Source organism: Pleurodeles waltl, chromosome 12 (assembly GCF_031143425.1).
Source record: "Pleurodeles waltl isolate 20211129_DDA chromosome 12, aPleWal1.hap1.20221129, whole genome shotgun sequence".
Lineage (NCBI taxonomy): Eukaryota > Metazoa > Chordata > Amphibia > Caudata > Salamandridae > Pleurodeles > Pleurodeles waltl.
Genome location: NC_090451.1, coordinates 531,000,037 through 531,017,699, shown reverse-complemented (window position 1 = coordinate 531,017,699; position 17,663 = coordinate 531,000,037). Strand labels below are relative to the sequence as shown.

The following is a 17,663-nucleotide window of genomic DNA, read 5'->3' as shown; positions in this document are numbered from 1 at the left end:
AGATATTGTAGAAAGCTTATATTTGTATTGATTTTCAAAATCTTCCTTCAATAAATATTCTGTCTTTTTGCCCCTTTCAATGTACGTTGAGATGGGCTAGGGAACCTATTGTACATACTGTTTCACAAGCTGTGAAGATATTGTAGAAAGCTTATATTTGTATTGATTTTCAAAATCTTCTTTCAATAAATATTCCTTTTTTCCGATGACAGAGACTACACAGCTTGGCAGCACAGTCTTTTAAAGCATAGGCACTGTATTAAAAATAAAGTTTAGCCCGCTACGGTTTTTAGGAGGCATCCGAGAAGGTGAGGCAGGAGGATACTGAGCTAAGTCTTACTCAGTGAACAGTTTACCAGATAGCAGCCTTGTCAACATGATATAGCTCGGACAGTGACCAAGTGGGTCAGGCTAGAGAAGTTGATAGTCAAGAGGATGCTTACGTTTTCAAAATGGATTCCCACATCATGACACTGAAGGACAATGATAGCATCCTCTGAACCAAACTTCTGTAACTAGCTCATGGGCCACAGGGAGGTGGAGTGTCAGCAATACAAAGGTTCTCGGCAGGTATTTATCTGAGACATTCTTATATTTAGAGGATGTAGCAAGATGATATTACATCTGTTGGTGATGAAGGTGTTAGAGGTAGTGTGTGCTGTAGTGATGACAGCTGCAGCAAGAGTGGTTCTACCTGCTAATGTCCCAAAAATAGGCCAGGTTGACAGCACTGGAAACATGATGCCACGCGTAAGTGGCTGAAGAACCGCAACATATCTGGGACTTACAAGCAAAGCAAGCACTGTATTGTTATAGTCAGTGTTCCTTCCCGACTGAAATGGAAAAATACAAGTGCCACCTGTAGTGTGTTCGTGTATCAATGAAGACACTTGGTGCCTGCATGCCGACAGAGCTTTTGGCACTACCAGTGCACTCAGATTGGAAAGAGGGTGTTCCCACCAACTGATGTTCACAAATTGGCTTTTCCCACAATGGACCTTGGCATTATACCGATGAACAATGAATTAGGCTATCTTGTTTGGAGACATTGGTGACTACAGTCCAGATTAAGATGATTAAGAGCACAGGAACCAGCTAAATTACCAGCAGTGTTTTAAATGTACTCTCCCATTAGAAATGTCGGTCCATTTAAAGCACTGCTTACCAGTGCATCGTGCACAAATGATGCTAGATTGATCCCCACCATGACTGCTTGTCTTATTTGACAGAGATCAGCTTCCGTCAGGGTACTTTGAGACTTGCTGTGATATACAGTAAAATGATGAAATTCAAGTCTCTCTGCATTTTCTTTGCTCCACTGTAGCCATTCCTAATCCAGCCATGATGCTGGTGCCGGAGATGCTTTTGAAAATGTGACTGCAACTGTGAGGCAAGACTCCAATTTACAGAGTTACGAGTTTTAGTTTTACAGTTTTGTGAAGTGAGAATATGTGTTTTATTAGATATTTACGTGGTGCCATAAAGGAAAGGGACATGGGCTGCATGTTCTGTAGAGCTCTGTGGAACTTCATACCAAAATGTAATGGATGAGGATGCAGAAGAAAAGCGGAGATCTGTGGAATAAAATCAAAAACTGAGTAACTGTATACCTACATATACAGAAAGAATAGTTCCACGTTTTTCTCTGTGATCCGTCTACACGGCCTTTCCAAGACTTCCAGTCACAGAACTGTTCACTGTTGACTGATGGTTCCTCCTCCCCAGGAGAATCTTTGACAAGAAAGTGACAGTGAGAAAGGAGAGAGTCAGAGATAGAAAGATATAGGAGCAGCGAACAAAAGAGTGGGAGTGTGGGGAGATTAAGGCCCGTATTTATACTCCGTTTGCGCCGAATTAGCGTCGTTTTTTTCGACGCAAATTCGGCGCAAAACTAACGCCATATTTATACTTTGGCGTTAGACGCGTCTAGCGCCAAAGTATGGGCAAATAGCGTCATTTTTTTGCGTGAACGCCTTCCTTGCGTTAATGAGATGCAAGGAAGGCGTTCCCGTCTAAAAAATGACGGCGACCCAAATGCGTCGTATTTATACTCCCGGGCAAAAATCACGCCCGGGAGTGGGCGGGGCAAAAAACCCTGCATTTGCGCCACTTTTTAACGCCTGGGTCAGGGTAGGCGTTAAGGGGGCTGTGGGCTCAAAATGAGCCCACAGGTGCCCTCCCATGCCCCCAGGGACCCCCCCTGCCACCCTTGCCCACCCCAGGAGGACACCCAAGGATGGAGGGACCCATCCCAGGGACATTCAGGTAAGTATAATTTTTTATTTTTTTTAATTTCTTTTGGTGGCATAGGGGGGCCTTATTTGTGCCCCCCTACATGCCACTATGCCCAATGACCATGCCCAGGGGACATAAGTCCCCTGGGCATGGCCATTGGGCAAGGGGGCATGACTCCTGTCTTTACTAAGACAGGAGTCATTTAAATGGCGTCTGGGCGTAGAAAAAATGGCGCAAATCGGGTTGAGGCGATTTTTTTGCCTCAACCTGACTTGCCCCATTTTAAGACGCCCTAATGCCATTTTCCCCCTACGCCGGCGCTGCCTGGTCTACGTGGTTTTTTTCCACGCACACCAGGCAGCGCCGGTCTGCTAGCGCCGGCTAACGCCATTCCATAAATACGGCGCCCGCATGGCGCTTCAGAATGGCGTTAGACGGCGCTAAATTTTTTGACGCTAAACTGCGTTAGCGCAGTTTAGCGTCAAAAAGTATAAATATGGGCCTCATTCCTCTCCCAGTGACGCACATTCAAAGCAGCACAAGCACCGCTAGAGGCACAAAATAGAAGCAAGCATTGGCAAATCTACTTGGTCACGACTACGAGAGCTATTGGATCTGCCAGTGTCTTTTAGCCATGTTGTACATCAGTGCAGCTCTTGTGCTACATGGCTGAAAGTTAGAAAAAAAGTGCTATGATGCCGTCATAGCTTTTATTTTGCTGGTCAGATGGGAGGGAAAGTGGGTGAGGTCGAGCAACAAACAACCTGGGGCAGGGGCATGCAACATACAGTATGGGACAGGAAGGCAAGCAAAAAACAATGCAGGATGGGTGGGCAACCAACAAAGAACGGGAGACAGGGAAGCAAGCACCAAAACACAGGACTGAGGGCCTAGCAACAAACAATGCGGGATGGGAGGAACAAACAATGTGGGATAGGATCAAGCAACACACAACAGGGAACAGGGGCAAGCAACAACATGGATGGGAGGGCAAGCAACAAAAAGGAGCACAAAGGATCAAGCAACATGACGGAGTAGGACAGGGGGGTGGGTGGGGCCAAGCAACAACATGGAGCACAACAGAAGGTGGGTTGGGGATTCAGGCAACAACATGGACAGTGGGTGGGGGGAAAGCATCAACACTGATAGCGGGTGGTGGCAAGCAACAACACCTAGAGGGACAAACACACATGGGTAAGACAGGCAGTGGCATAGAAGGGGGTAGAAGCACCTGAGGGTGATGGCCTGCAAACCGATGCCCCTCTTTACGAGTGCTTCAACTAAAAGAAAAAAGTAGCTCATCCAACGCAAAGCTAACAACATATTTATATTTTGGCGTTAGACCCGTCTAGCGCCAAAAATTTTGGAGTTTGCGTAATTTTTTAGCGTGGACACCTACCTTGCGTTAATGATATGCAAGGTAGGCGTTCCCGTCTAAAAAATGACTCCAAGGCATGTGCGCCTTATTTAAACTCCCGTGCAAAAATGACGTACGGGAGTGGGCGGGTAAAAAAAAATGACATCCAGCCGCTTTTGCGTCATTTTTTAACGCCTGGTCAGGGCAGGCATTAAGGGACCTGTGGGCTGGGAAGGAGTCCAGCGGTGCCCTCCCATGCCCCCAGGGACACCCCCTGCCACCCTTGCCCACCCCAGGAGGACGCCCAAGGATGGAGGGACCCATCCCAGGGAACTTAAGGTAAGTTCAGGTAAGTATTTTTTTTTAAAAAAAATTGTGGCATAGGGGGGCCTGATTTGTGCCCCCCTACATGCCACTATGCCCAATGACATAGGTCCCCTGGGCATGGCCATTGGGCAAGGGGGCATGACTCCTGTCTGTGCTAAGACAGGAGTCATTTCAATGGGGGTTGGGAGTAAAAAAAAATGGCGCAAATCGGGTTGAGGCCAATATTTTGCCTCAGCCCTGACTTGCCCCATTTTTTGACGCCCAAGCTCCATTTTCCCCTACGCCGGCGCTGCCTGGTGTGGGTCATTTTTTTTTACGCACACCAGTCAGCTGCGCCGGCTAACGTCATTCCATAAATAAGGCGCCTGCATGGCGCTTTGGAATGGCGTTAGCCGGCGTTAAACTTTTTGACGCACAACTGCGTTGGCGCAGTTGTGCGTCAAAAAGTATAAATATGGCCCCAAGTACTTGGGCCATGCTCTAGGGGTGGGACAAGCACAAAGAGGATTTGAACCTGACATGCGCTGACTAAAGAGAAGCAAGGACATTGACGAAGAAGCCAAACAATGGTAAGCAATGGGCAGGCTCTAAGCCCACTGTAAGCTAACAAAAATGTTTTACAAGCAACAGCACATGTGCTATCTCAGACAAGGCCTAAAAAAGGCCTATATTTTCTTCTCTGTACAGCAGCATCACGGACCCACCATCTTTGTGTTGCATTTGTTTTTCTTCTTTAGATCTATACAAGCTCTCCTCATTTTTGCACAACCTCTCACACCTATTTATTGAATTTGGAAGAGGTAGTGCTTAGTTTATAAATGGAAAAAGGTTACCTGTAACTCTGGTTCTCCAGCATTGGTATCTTACATAGATTCACATGCAAGAATAATTCCCCGTCCTCAGACTGTTAACCCTGTTTTTTTTTCAACAGCAGTACCAATAAAATACCATCAGCACATACTCAACCTATAACATATCTCAGAAAACCACCAGGCATCTTTTGCAACCCACCATCATCTTTATATGGCCCAAACTTCAACCAGTTATAATGCTCTGCTACCATTTGATATCCCACTGAACCTTCTAACTGTGAGATTTTCGGAACCGCAGTTCCTACCATTTTTCTCGTGGCATTTGAAAGCCTCATTTAAAGGGAGGAGGAAGGGCTGCATGTGAATCTATGAAAGATACCAAAGTTGGAGAACCTAAGTTACAGATAAGTAACTTTTTTCCTTCTCTAGCTTTGGACCTTTCATAGATTCACATGCTAGAATAACCGAGTAATATAGCAGTGCACAATTGTCAATGTTTACATTGGGACGGTGTTAAACAAAAATGAAGCTTAGTTTGCACTAAGGCTTATCTTACACAAATAAATTAAGCAAAACTGCTTACCTTATTGATGCTTACTTGCAAATCTACACAATAATGCCTTGTAAAGGCATGAGTTCTCTTCCAAGTTGCCGCCTTACAAATGTCCTTCAAGGATATTCATGCAAAGTAAGCTGTTGAAGCTGCGATTGTTCTTGCGGAATGTGCCCTGACTCTCCTTGCCAGTGGCCTGTTCACAAACATGTGAGTTGTAGTAATACATGAACCAATCCACCTCACTATTGTCTGTTTAGATACACCTTTTCTTTTATTTCCTAAACTGTATAATAACTGTTCAGTTTGTCTTATGTCCTTGGTAGCTTGCAAATAAAATTTTAGATGCCCTTTTATGTTTAAGGAATGTAATGCCTTTTCTGCTACTGATACAGGCTTTTCAAAGAACGCTGGTAATGTTATCTTCAGTCTTGAATGAAAAACTGTTGGTACCTTAGGTATAAGTTTTGGATTTGTCATGAGCGTCACATTATTTTTCGTGAACTTTAAATATGGTGCTCTCTGCAACTTAATGCCTGCATTTAAATGTTTTCCATGTTAAATGTTTAACAATTTTCTATGTATTGGCTCAAATGGAGCGTTCATGAATCTTGCTAGCAATGCATTATGCTCCCACTCAGGTGCCAACCTTTGAATCGGAGAAAATTTTGTCTTAACAAACCTCTCTTTCACTATCCTTAGAATAGAATGAAGTTGTATTCGGTCTCCTAAGATAATGTGAGATTGTTGCCAGATGAACTTTCACTGATCTGTACATTAACCCAATCTTAGCTAAATGCAACAAATAAAGCAAAAATTCCTGTGCCTCCATGCACTGTTCACAAACATGTGAGTTGTAGTAATACATGAACCAATCCACCTCACTATTGTCTGTTTAGATACACCTTTTCTTTTATTTCCTAAACTGTATAGTAACTGTTCAGTTTGTCTTATGTCCTTGGTAGCTTGCAAATACAATTTTAGATACCCTTTTATGTTTAAGGAATGTAATGCCTTTTCTGCTACTGATACAGGCTTTTCAAAGAACGCTGGTAATGTTATCTTCAGTCTTGAATGAAAAACTGTTGGTACCTTAGGTATACGTTTTGGATTTGTCATGAGCGTCAGATTATTTTTCGTGAACTTTAAATATGGTGCTCTCTGCAACTTAATGCCTGCATTTAAATGTTTTCCACGTTAAATGTTTAACAATTTTCTATGTATTGGCTCAAATGGAGCTTTCATGAATCTTGCTAGCAATGCATTATGCTCCCACTCAGGTGCCAACCTTTGAATCAGAGAAAATTCTCTTAACAAACCTCTCTTTCACTATCCTGAGAATAGAATGAAGTTGTATTCGGTCTCCTAAGATAATGTGAGATTGTTGCCAGATGAACTTTCACTGATCTGTACATTAACCCAATCTTAGCTAAATGCAACAAATAACGCAAAAATTCCTGTGCCTCCATGCATATTTGGTCTAGCTGATGGTCTTGTGCCCAACGCACAAAACACTTCCACTTCACTTCCTAGGTTCTTACTGTCAAACACACCCTTGCCTTCTTCAATATCGTTCTACAATCTTCTGGCACATTCAAGTGTCTGAACTTTAAGGGGGTCATTACGACCTCGGCGGTCTTTTCAAAAGACCGCCGATGCCGCCGGAGACAGAATACCGCCATTGCCTGCGGTATTTCTGTCTCCCTATTATGACATTTCTGCTGGGCCAGCGGACGGTAACAGCGTTACCGTCCGCTGGCCCAGCGGAAATGTCACATCAACATTGCAGCCGGCTCGTAATAGAGCCGGCGGCAATGCTGATGTGCAGCGGGTGCAGTAGCACCCGTCACACATTTCACTGCCCGAAATTCAGGCAGTGAAATGCGCGACGGGCTATGCCTGGGGGCCCCTGCACTGCCCATGCCAAGTGCATGGGCAGTGCAGTGGCCCCCAGGTGCACCCCCAGTCCCCTTACCGCCGGCCTTTCCATGGCGGTGTGTACCGCCATGGACAGGCCGGCGGTCGGGGACTCATAATCCCCAGGGCAGCGGTGCTTGCACCGCTGCCCTGGGGATTATGACCGCCAGGCGGAATCCTGGCAGGAAAATGGAGGGGCCGGCGGTATGGCCGTGGTAATTCCGCCACGGTCATAATCGGTGTTACCGCCAACATACCGCCAGCCGCCAGGGTCGTAATGACCCCCTAAGTCTTGATGAGCCATGCCTTCAAGGGTAACAACTGGATTGGGGTGGAACACTTAGCCCTTGTCCTTGGTCAGCATGTTTGTGTGCACTCTGAACCATTCTGGCTTGCTTATGAACATTGCTAGCAGATTCGCATACCAATGTTGTTGTGGCATGCAGGTGCCACAAGACTCATCATGCAACTCTCCTGTTTGATCTTGCACAAAACTCTTGTTATCAATGGTATCAGTGGAAATGCATACATGAATTTCCCCTCCAATTGATTGTGAAATCATTGCCTGAGATCCTGCATAATACCACCACCTTGCAATCTTCCTGCACTTGTTGTTTTGATTTTTGGCAAACATATCCCAAATGGGTTTTCCCCATCTCTGGGATACCTCGCTTAATTGCACTGTGTCTATCCCCCATTTGTGAGTATTGTGAAGCTGCCTCCTCAGATGATCTGCCTGTATGTTGTCTCTCCCAGGCACATGCTCTGTCATCAATGACACATTATTGGCAATGGCCCATTTCCAAACCTCTGTACTTCCTTCGATAGAACCAATAATGTTGTTTCTCCTTGTTTCTGAATGTAATACATTGTGGCTATCACCATCAAATGACTGTTCTTTACTAGCTGCTGAAAAGCTGCCAATCGCACAGCTCTAAGCTCCGGCACGTTGATGTGTAACTCTTTTTCCTCTTTTGGACCATGTTCCATGAACTAGCTTGTTTGCCACATGCACCCCAACCTATCATTGATGCATCAATCAATCAAATATTTGTATAGCGTGACTTATCACCCTGGGGTCTCAAGCCGCTGATTGGGGGATGCGGGTCAGTCAAAGAGCCAGATCTTGAGGTCCTTCCTGAACTGAGACAGCGAGGGGGTCTGCCTGAGGTGAAGCGGCAGCGTGTTCCAGGTGTGCATTGCGAGGTAGGAGAAGGATCTTCCTCCAGTCGTGTTCTTCTGGATCCTAGGGATGGTGGTGAGGGTAAGTTGAACAGAGTGGAGTTGCCGGGGGGGTGTGTGTAGAAGGAGACACAGTGGTTGAGATAGGCAGGTTGGTTGAAGGGCCTGGTCGGTGTGTGTCAGGAGTTTAAAAGTAGTGCGTTTGTTGACGGGGAGCAGTTGTAGGTCTCCCAGGTAGGCGGAGATCTGGCTGTGGTGGGGGATGTGTCTTGCCAGAGCGTGCTGTATTCTCTGGAGTCTTGTTAGGAGTTTCTTGTTAATGCCGGAATGAGTGAATTGCCAAGTTTACTGCTGACGAGTGCATGGGTGACTGTTCTTCTCGCTTCGATGGGGATCTACTTAAAAATCTTCTGGAGCAGACGGAGTGTGTAGGAGCAGACGGAGTGTGTAGAAGCACGAGGATGCGATGGCGTTTACTTGCAGGGCCATGAACAGCAAGGAGTCGAGGATGATGGCAAGGTTGCATGCGTGGTCGGTGGGAGATGGGGCAGTTCCGAGGGCAGTGTGCCACCAGGAGTAATCTCAGGCCGTGGGGCCCAGGATAGGCATCTCCGTTTTATCAGAGTTGAGCTTGGGCTGGTTGTCCTTCATCCTGTCGACGATTGCCTTCATTCCGTTGTGAAAGTTGCTTTTGGCTGTCAATGGTTTGTCAGTGAGGGGGAGATTTAGCTGTGTGTCGTCAACGTATGAGACAATGTTAAACCCGTGGTGTCTGACGATCTTGGCGAGCGGGGTCATGTAGACATTGAAGAGGGTGGGGCTCACAGAGGAGCCCTGGGGTACTCCACAGCTGGTTTCCGTTGGTTCCAAGTTTAAGGGTGGGAGCCTGACTCTCTGAGTTCGGCTGGTGAGGAAGGAGTGGATCCACTCTAGTGCCTTGCAGCGGATGCCGGCGTCATGTAGTCTGGTGCACAAGATGGTGCGGGAGACGGTGTTGAATGTGGCGGAGAGGTCAAGGAAGATGAGGGCAGCTGTCTCGCTGTGGTCCAGTAGGGTGAAGATGTCATCCGTGGCTGCTAGGAGTGTGGGTTCAGTATTGTGGTTGCTCCTGAATCCGGATTGGGGGGATCTAGGATGTGGTTTGCCTCGAACTCAGTGAGCTGTGTTGATCGCTTTTTTGATTACCTTGGCTGGTAAAGGGAGCAGTGAGATCGGTCTGTAGTTTTTCAGCTCTGTTGGGTCTGCGTAAGGCTTCTTCAGTAGGGGCTTTATCTCTGCGTGTTTACAGTCATCTGGGAAGGTGGCAATCTTGATGGGAGCAGTTGATGGTATGGCCTAGTTCGGATGCAATAGTGGTGCCGGCTTGGTTGAAGATGTGGTGGGAGCATGAGTCGGAGGGTGCCCCAGAGTGGATGGTACTCATGAGCTTCCAGTGTGAGGAGAGTCCAGTAGTTCAGGGTCGGCCGAGGGTTGGAATCTGTGGTGGTGCTGGTGGGCTTTCAAATCCTTTGTAGATTTCCTGAATTTTTCAGTGAAAAAAGATGGTGAGGTTGTCGCAGAGGTTTCTTTTGGGGGGTGGGGGGGTCTGTAGTGTCCATGCCGGGTTTCGCTAATTCTTTGACTATGGTGAAGAGTTCCTTGCTGTTGTGTGCGTTGATGCACTCCTGAACGGTTGATTTTGTAGCTGATCTGATGAGCCGTGGTGCGATGTGACAGTGTCTTTGAAGGCTTTGTGGTCTGTCGTGCTATTACTGCTTCTCCAATTTCTCTGCAGGTGCTCTTAGATTCTTGTAGGTCGGGGGAAAACTAGTTGGGTCTCCTTTGGTGTTGAATGCTGGCGGGATTCATTAGTGGGGCTAGAGTGTTGGCGTAGTTAGCGATCCATTGGTGGAGGTTGTGAGGTGAGGCATTGGCGTCCGTGGTGCCTGGTGATGGGGAGTGACAGAGAGCGGCAGTGAGCTGGGCTTCAGTGACCTTGGTCCAGTTTCTACAGGGGGCGGAGGGTGTGGTGCAGTTAAATGGTCTTGGTGAAGAAAAAATGGACGCAGTAGTGGTTGGTCCAGTGGAGTTCGGAGGTTTGTGAGGAGATGTGGTTCTGGCGAAGACAAGAGGGGGCGGGCTTCAGGGGCAGCAGCAGCAGCAGGGAAAATGCAGGAATCAGCAGAAATGACAGAAAAGGAGGCAAAAAGAACAAGGAAAAGCAAAAAGGCAGAAAGGCAGCAGCGAGAGAGACAGAAGGTAACCAATGGCCACGAGGGATGAGGTACAGGCGGGTGTGACTGTGGGTAGAGGAGGGCCTCGAACACGAAGAGCCAGGCAGGCTCACAGATTGCAGGGCAGCAGCATGTGGTGCTGCATCAGGGAGTGACGTAAGCGATGACCAGAGGTCAGTGAAGTCGCCCCTTCACCGTGCACAGGCCGCCATTAAAAAGGAGAGGGAGGTGGGAGGGGTCACTCAGTTGGGAGGCAGGAGGGTGGGAAACGCTCCACTAAGAGGGGACGGGGCTGCATTGGCAGGAAAAACCCAGGAATCAGCAGAAATGATAGAAAAGAAGGCAAAAAGAGGAACAGAAACAAGAAAGAGCAAAAAGGAAGAGAAAGGGTACAGAAAAGCAGAAAGGCAGCAACGAGTGAGACAGAAGGCCACCACTGGCCACCAGGGCTGAGTCGCAGGCGGGTGGGTACCTGTGGGTGGAGGAGGACTTTAAACATGCAGAGCCAGGTAGGCTCACAGGACACAGGGCAGCAGCAGCAACAGGTGTTGCTGCATGGGAGATCAACGTAAACAGTGACCAGAGGTCAGTGTTCAGTAGTCGGAATTTTCTGCAGTCTTCTTTTCTGTAAAGCTTGACCCTTGAAAATATTGCTGCTTCTTGTCCACCATTGAAGCACCTCCTTCATACTTCGAGTGACTTCGACCACGTCCCAACCTCCATCTCTTTTTGGCCACTGCTTGGCCAACTCCTCCTAGATTACTCTCATTGATCATCTGCATTGGGGCATCAATAGGATATATGATGACATTGTTCCCAAAACTGCCTTCACTAGTCGTATGACACTTTCACTTTTTCTGCCAGTGCCTTCATCTGACTTATCAATTTATTTCCTCTTTCTTGTGACGGATATTCCATTACCTTCTCTAATTTCAATCTTGCTCCTAAATACACCAGATCTTGGGTTGGTTTCATCTTTGTCTTATTGATGTTTATAGCAAGTCCCAAAAACAGAAGAACCTTCAGAGTAATCTCCATTATCTCCTTGTTTTGGTTCCACGTGCCAGCTTTTATCAACCAAACACCCAGATATGGATATACCATACCCCTTCTCCTTCTTATAAATGCTGCCACCAGAGGCATACATTTTGTGAAGATTTGCAGGGCTGACCTGAATCCAAACGGCAGGGCTTTGAACTGGTAGTGTTGCCCTGCCACCATCAAATGGAGGTACTTCCTGTGACTCCTGTGAATTGGTATATTGAAATATGCAGCCCTGAAATTCATGTAGCTGAGGAAATCTCCCTTTAAGAAAGGCAACATGACCATACGGAAGCTCTGTTGCTTTATATACTTGTTTAATTTTCTTAGATCAAATACTGAACACCAGTCTTCTGCTTTTTGCAAAATGAGAAAGAACCGCAAATAAAGTCCTTCATAGACACTCTCTCTATTGCTCTTTTCTTGAAGAGTTTCAATATTTATTTTTGTAACTCTCAAATGTTTGTGCTTTTCCTTTTCTGAAAGAGTAATTGGTGGCTCCTTCACAGACTCCAAGACATAACCCTGCCTCGCAATATCTAACAGCCACCTGTCTGTTGTTATCTGCTGCAGATAAACAGCAGATTTCCCGGAGAATCTATAGAGGTACTAGCATTCATTGTTAGAGCTTCAGATTTAAACCAATTAATCTTATATCCCAAAAAAGTTGAAAAATTATTTAAAAGAGAAATTAAACAGATAGCCGAAGATTCAGGAGTTGAAAGAATCAATAAAATATTGTCAGCATAATAAAATGCTTTCATTTCACCAGTAGGATATACAATACCCCAGATGTTGGTATTCTGTCAAATGGCAATAGCCAATGGTTTTAATGCAAGGATAAATAACAAGGGAGATAGTGGGCACCCTTGTCCTGCGCCACAGTGAACCTTAAAATAAGAAAATGTGAAACCTTTATATGTAATTGCAGCAGTTGGAGAATGATAATTCCTTTACCTAAAGTAATCAAGTTTTCTCCAAAACCCATTCTTTCCATAGTTCCAAACAAATATCCCCATTCCACTCTATCAAGAGCTTTTTCTGCATCTAAAGACATAAAACACTTTATTTTTTGTTTTGTTGATGCCATAATAAATGTAGAATTTTACAAAGATGATTCGAAGAAGAACGGAATGGGACAAAACCAACTTCAGGTGGATGAATAAGCGAGGTAATAACTTAATTTAGTTGATTAGCCCAAATTTTTGCGAGGATTTTAACATCAGATTTAAATAATGAAATGGGTCTGTAACTGGAATATTCAAGTGGGTCTTTACCAGGTTTAGGAACAGCAGTAATACCGGTGCATAAAAAGTCAGAAGGAAAATGCCCTAATTTTAATGCTTCATTAATGAAAGATTGTAACTTTTTTTGTGCGAGTTTTGGTAATTGTATAAAATTCAATGGGGAAACCATCTTCCCCTGGTGTCCTGCTGGTAGCAGAACAATAGCTTTTGTAATTTTTCTGTTGCAATTTCCCCTATACGTTGTCTCTTTGTTCTTGAGATAATTTTGAAATAGTTATATTTGCAAACAAAACATCTTCCTCTTTGGTATCTAAACAATTTAGTGAAGAATAAAGTGTTTCGTAATAAGTCAGAAATTGTGAAAGTATTTCGGAAGGGAGTGTGAGTAAGTTACCCATTTGAGTTTTTAACAGCAGGAATAGTTCCATAGGACTCTTGCTGACACAGTTGGTATGCTAATAGTCTTCCAGCTTTCTCTCCTCTTTCATAATGACGCTGGAGAATAAGAGGCATTTTTTCAGCATGAGAGGCATAAATATTGTTAAGTTTGAACTTTAAAGAAAGTTGTTTCTTTAATATCTCTGGGAAATCAGTTTGATTATAACTGTAAGATGTGAGACTTCTCTTTCTAGAGATTTCCTATCAATGGTGAATTGTTTTGAGTAGGGCCGAATCTTTCATAATCATACCTCTAATTACAGCTTTGCAGCACCCCATAATGTACTGGCGTTAATTGCAGAGTTCTAGTTTTCTTTAGGGAATTGTTGGCATAACTTCAGTTTCTCGTAAGGTGTTTTATATGAAGAAATGTTAAATCTCCAAGTAGGTTTTGGGGTTTGTGATAATCCTACAATTATATAAATATCTATTAAATCATGATCAGAAAGGCCATATGGGATAATTCCAGTATGTGAAGGAGCGATCAAGAAGTAATCTATTCTTGATTGAATTAGATGTGAGCATGATGTGAAAGTATATTCCCTTTCGTCTACCTGTAGAAATCTCCACGGTTCTTATAACGCAAAGTCTTTAATAAAATCAAATAAAATATGTCTATCACTGGTATGGTGAGTATCTGGTTTACCCGATATGTCTATAAGTGGATCAATAGTTACATTCCAGTCTCCCCTTACTATTAATCGGGTCAATCCAAAAGAGGATAGTCTACTAATCTTATAAATACATTTCATTTTGGAGTCAGTGGGTGCATAAATTGAACCAACAATCACAAAAGAGTTTTGAATACAAATTTTGGCAAAAACATATCTACCATCAGTGTCTGTCCACATTTGAATAACTTTGTACGGCAATTCTTTATGAAAAAGGATGGCAACACCACGTTTACGAGTAGGAGTATTATCTCTAGAAAGGTTGATAGAAATGATACTTGAACGTATAACATGACCAATCCAATCTCTTCAATTTTTCACTTTCCAACACAGTAAGATGAGTTTCTTGCAGCAGTGCAATATCAGGCTTTTGCTGTCCAAGAAAGTAAGTATTTTCTTTCTCTTGATAAAATGTGTTAAATCATTAATATTCAATGAAACGATATTCAGAGGTTTCATCGTAGAGTATTGCAGTGTAGAGAGTAAAAACAAAGACCGTACAAGAAATAGAAAAAAGAACAGTAAAATATTAGCACTTCTTTTGGCACTTGCCAATGCTTGATTCCTCTTATATCCTGCTGACGATGAAAACTGCTCATCAATGGCATATCTGTTTCCATAGAGATACGTCTTGAAGTTTGCCTCATGGACGAGGACAACATTGTTATCACAATGTTCCTTGCCGACTGAGTTTCTCTCCAGGCTGGTGAAGCAATATTATTCCAATTCTCTCCTTCACTAATGTATCTGCTGTCTTCATCAGTGAAGGCCACATTGTTTCATACTTCCCCTTCTCAGATTGAGTCTGTTTCTCTCCCCGACTGACTCTCTTTTCTTGGGGAATGAAACATTTTAGCCACCTCACACAGCATTCACTCTGCTAAAGTGCCCAGCCTTTTATCTTTTGTCAACATCGCTTGACTTAAAGGCTTTGGGGTCATTTTTAAACTTCATTTTTGGCATTTCTTTACCATTTTTAAAGTCACAAACATCAGTGATGTTTGACCTTATGACCTACTGTCTGACTTTTAGTGGCACAGTCAGAGGATTGTTTGCCATTCTTATCTTTTGCATTCTCTGCACTTATCTGTCTATCCAAGAGTGTAACTGCAAGTCACCTGTCTCTGTCCTTTAATATCTTTACTGAGAAAGTCTGACATATTTCACAGTCATCAAGCTTATGGGTGTAGGCAATATAGACAGTTTTCATGTGTATCTTCAGCATAGATATTTTTACCATGACACATGTTATATGAAAAGAGATTTCTTCAATATTGCCTCTGCCATAATTAAAACATCTTTCCTGCGAAGAGCTGTCAGAAGGGTTCCTGAACTCTGAACGTGCAGTAGAAAATCTGACAGTTGGAAGGTCCAGTGGGAGAGCAGCTGGAGTTTAGCATTATAACTGGCTGAAGTTTGAGTCATATAAAGATGATGATGGGTTGCAAAAGATGCCTGCTGATTACTAAGGTATGTTATAGGTTGAGTATGTGCTGTCATGATATATGCACTGTTGAAAAAAACAGGGTTCCCAGAATTATTCAAGAATCTGAATCTGTGAAAGATCCAATGCTGGAGAAGAATGAGTGCTGATGCCTAAAGCTCTGCTCAGAAGGCTGCGGCCGGTGCAATTAAATGTCCGCACAGAATACTGACACTGTGTATACTTCAAATCATCTTCAATTCACTCCATGCCTCTTTAATACACTGCCAGATAATCACTGTCTCTTTATAACACTCTTGCAGGTTCCTGCTTCCTCCATTTGTGATGTGTTATCTGTCTTTCTTTTCATCTGTCTTTCTGCTTGGTGTGATTTTCCCTCTCTCAACAGTATATTGTCTGATGTAGAAAAATAAGTGCCAATCCCCCAAAATAAGTGCTGGGGGCCCCCACAAGCAACCACCGGCTCACACTGGAAAGAGGAAAGAGAGACAGTAATTCTATCAAGATAAATACTGAATTAATATCTCTGCCTCTTTATCTTCTTTACAAATGGGGTATTGTTTTCCACAGTAGAGATGCTACACAAAGAGGAAACAGCTTATAATTTCGAGAAGGACCTCATGAAGATAGGCCCATTGCATGGGTTTTCTGCAGCCAGTCCAAAATTTAAAGCAAGTTGAGGAAATTCCAAAGGTTGGTCCTGAGCACTTACATTTGGGAATCTATAAAAACTCGTATCCCTCCATTTATGACAGTACTTTTGATCCATATAGCCAGAGAACATAGGGCTTTGGGCTGTTGGATTAAGAGGACCAACGGAACTTTGATGGAAGTGTGCTGTAAGGAACAGAAATTAAACCAGTTCAGTGTGAAATTTGGCCCTGGTTCTAGCAGTGTCCAGGTTAAGTAGTAATATTTTTGTTTCCATATTTTGACAGTCACCAGTCAGGCAGCTTTGTGATAAATCCAGAAGTCATGGATCTCCCTTCCAAGTACTACAGAGGCCTGACCATGCTTAGTTTCAAAGATCAGACGAGATAGAGAAAATTAGGGTGCTGTGCCCTTAGGCAACCCAGACGTCATAGTTGTCTAATTCAGTATTTAATGGTTTCAATAAGATCCTGGTTCCTGGTCATTTTTCTCACCACATGAAACTTGGTATGGAATCTAGATTTTCATCACATTCTACTTACATCAGTGATGATTGTGTCACTTATAGGCACACAGGAGATTGGGAAGGGAATTAACCGTTAGAAATCGTTGGACGATTAATGAGATACTCAGGTTTAGGCTAAACTGTTCAAGTTTTAATTTCTACATCAAGTCTTTAAAGGAGCTTTGTGATTAGTCATTGCAGGGAACATCAGTATTGCCAAATAAGATCACTTAATATTTATTGGCCACAACTGATAATTCAGTTGATCTCCGAGGTTACCCTAATGAAGACTGTCAGGGTTAAAAACTAGAAAATACAGCCGACTTTTAAGCAGCAATTTTGATGTGTAGTCAGGCATTGTAAGCTGAAGTCAATTCCATAGCCCAGGTGGTATTAGTGGGGTATTTACCAAGGAAAACGAATGGGCCTGAATTCTAAATTTCTCCTGAGCTTGCCCAAGGAAGATTAAGTTCAAACAATATATGTTATTGACATATTGAATAACATACAATAATAATATCAACATCTGTAATAATCATCAAAAATGAGAACGTCTTTCAATGGCTTTTTCAAGTTTGGGACACATCCAATTATGTAAGTTTTGTTTGATGCATACTATAGTGAGTAACAACATAAACAACATCTTGAAGCTATGAAGAATATTTTGTTTTATACAAGTTGTGCATATCTAACATAGGCTATCAGAAAAGGAATTCCACTCTTCCACGGGCTAAACAAAGCGGCACTGCTAAACCATAGGGACAACAGAATCCAATTAGGTGATATGGCAAAACATGGTCCCATACCCAATTGGAGCCTCTAAAATATACCAGTCTGCTGCTCAGGACAGACAACTTGTGGGTTGGGGGCTGTAGGCATAGTAGATCCTCACTCCAAAATGGTGCAACTGTTTATTGAGTGTGGAGGCTCATGTAACAACAAGGGAGGATGATATCTGTACTAGTAAGCTTCATCAAAGGTGCTAGGTGGAAGGGAGCCCAGGGCATTGAGAATGAAGGAAAGGTAGAAGGATGCAGCCAAGCATCAATGATATATTGTATTCAGACACA

The 17,663-nt window shown here is 43.8% G+C and overlaps 1 protein-coding gene across 2 annotated transcripts in view; it reads left to right on the top strand.

Annotated features, from left to right (window-relative positions):
* Positions 1 to 17,663, top strand: part of IL34 (interleukin 34) — a 458,594-nt gene that overhangs the window by 237,323 nt on the left and 203,608 nt on the right. The gene's annotated exons all lie outside the window — the stretch shown is intronic.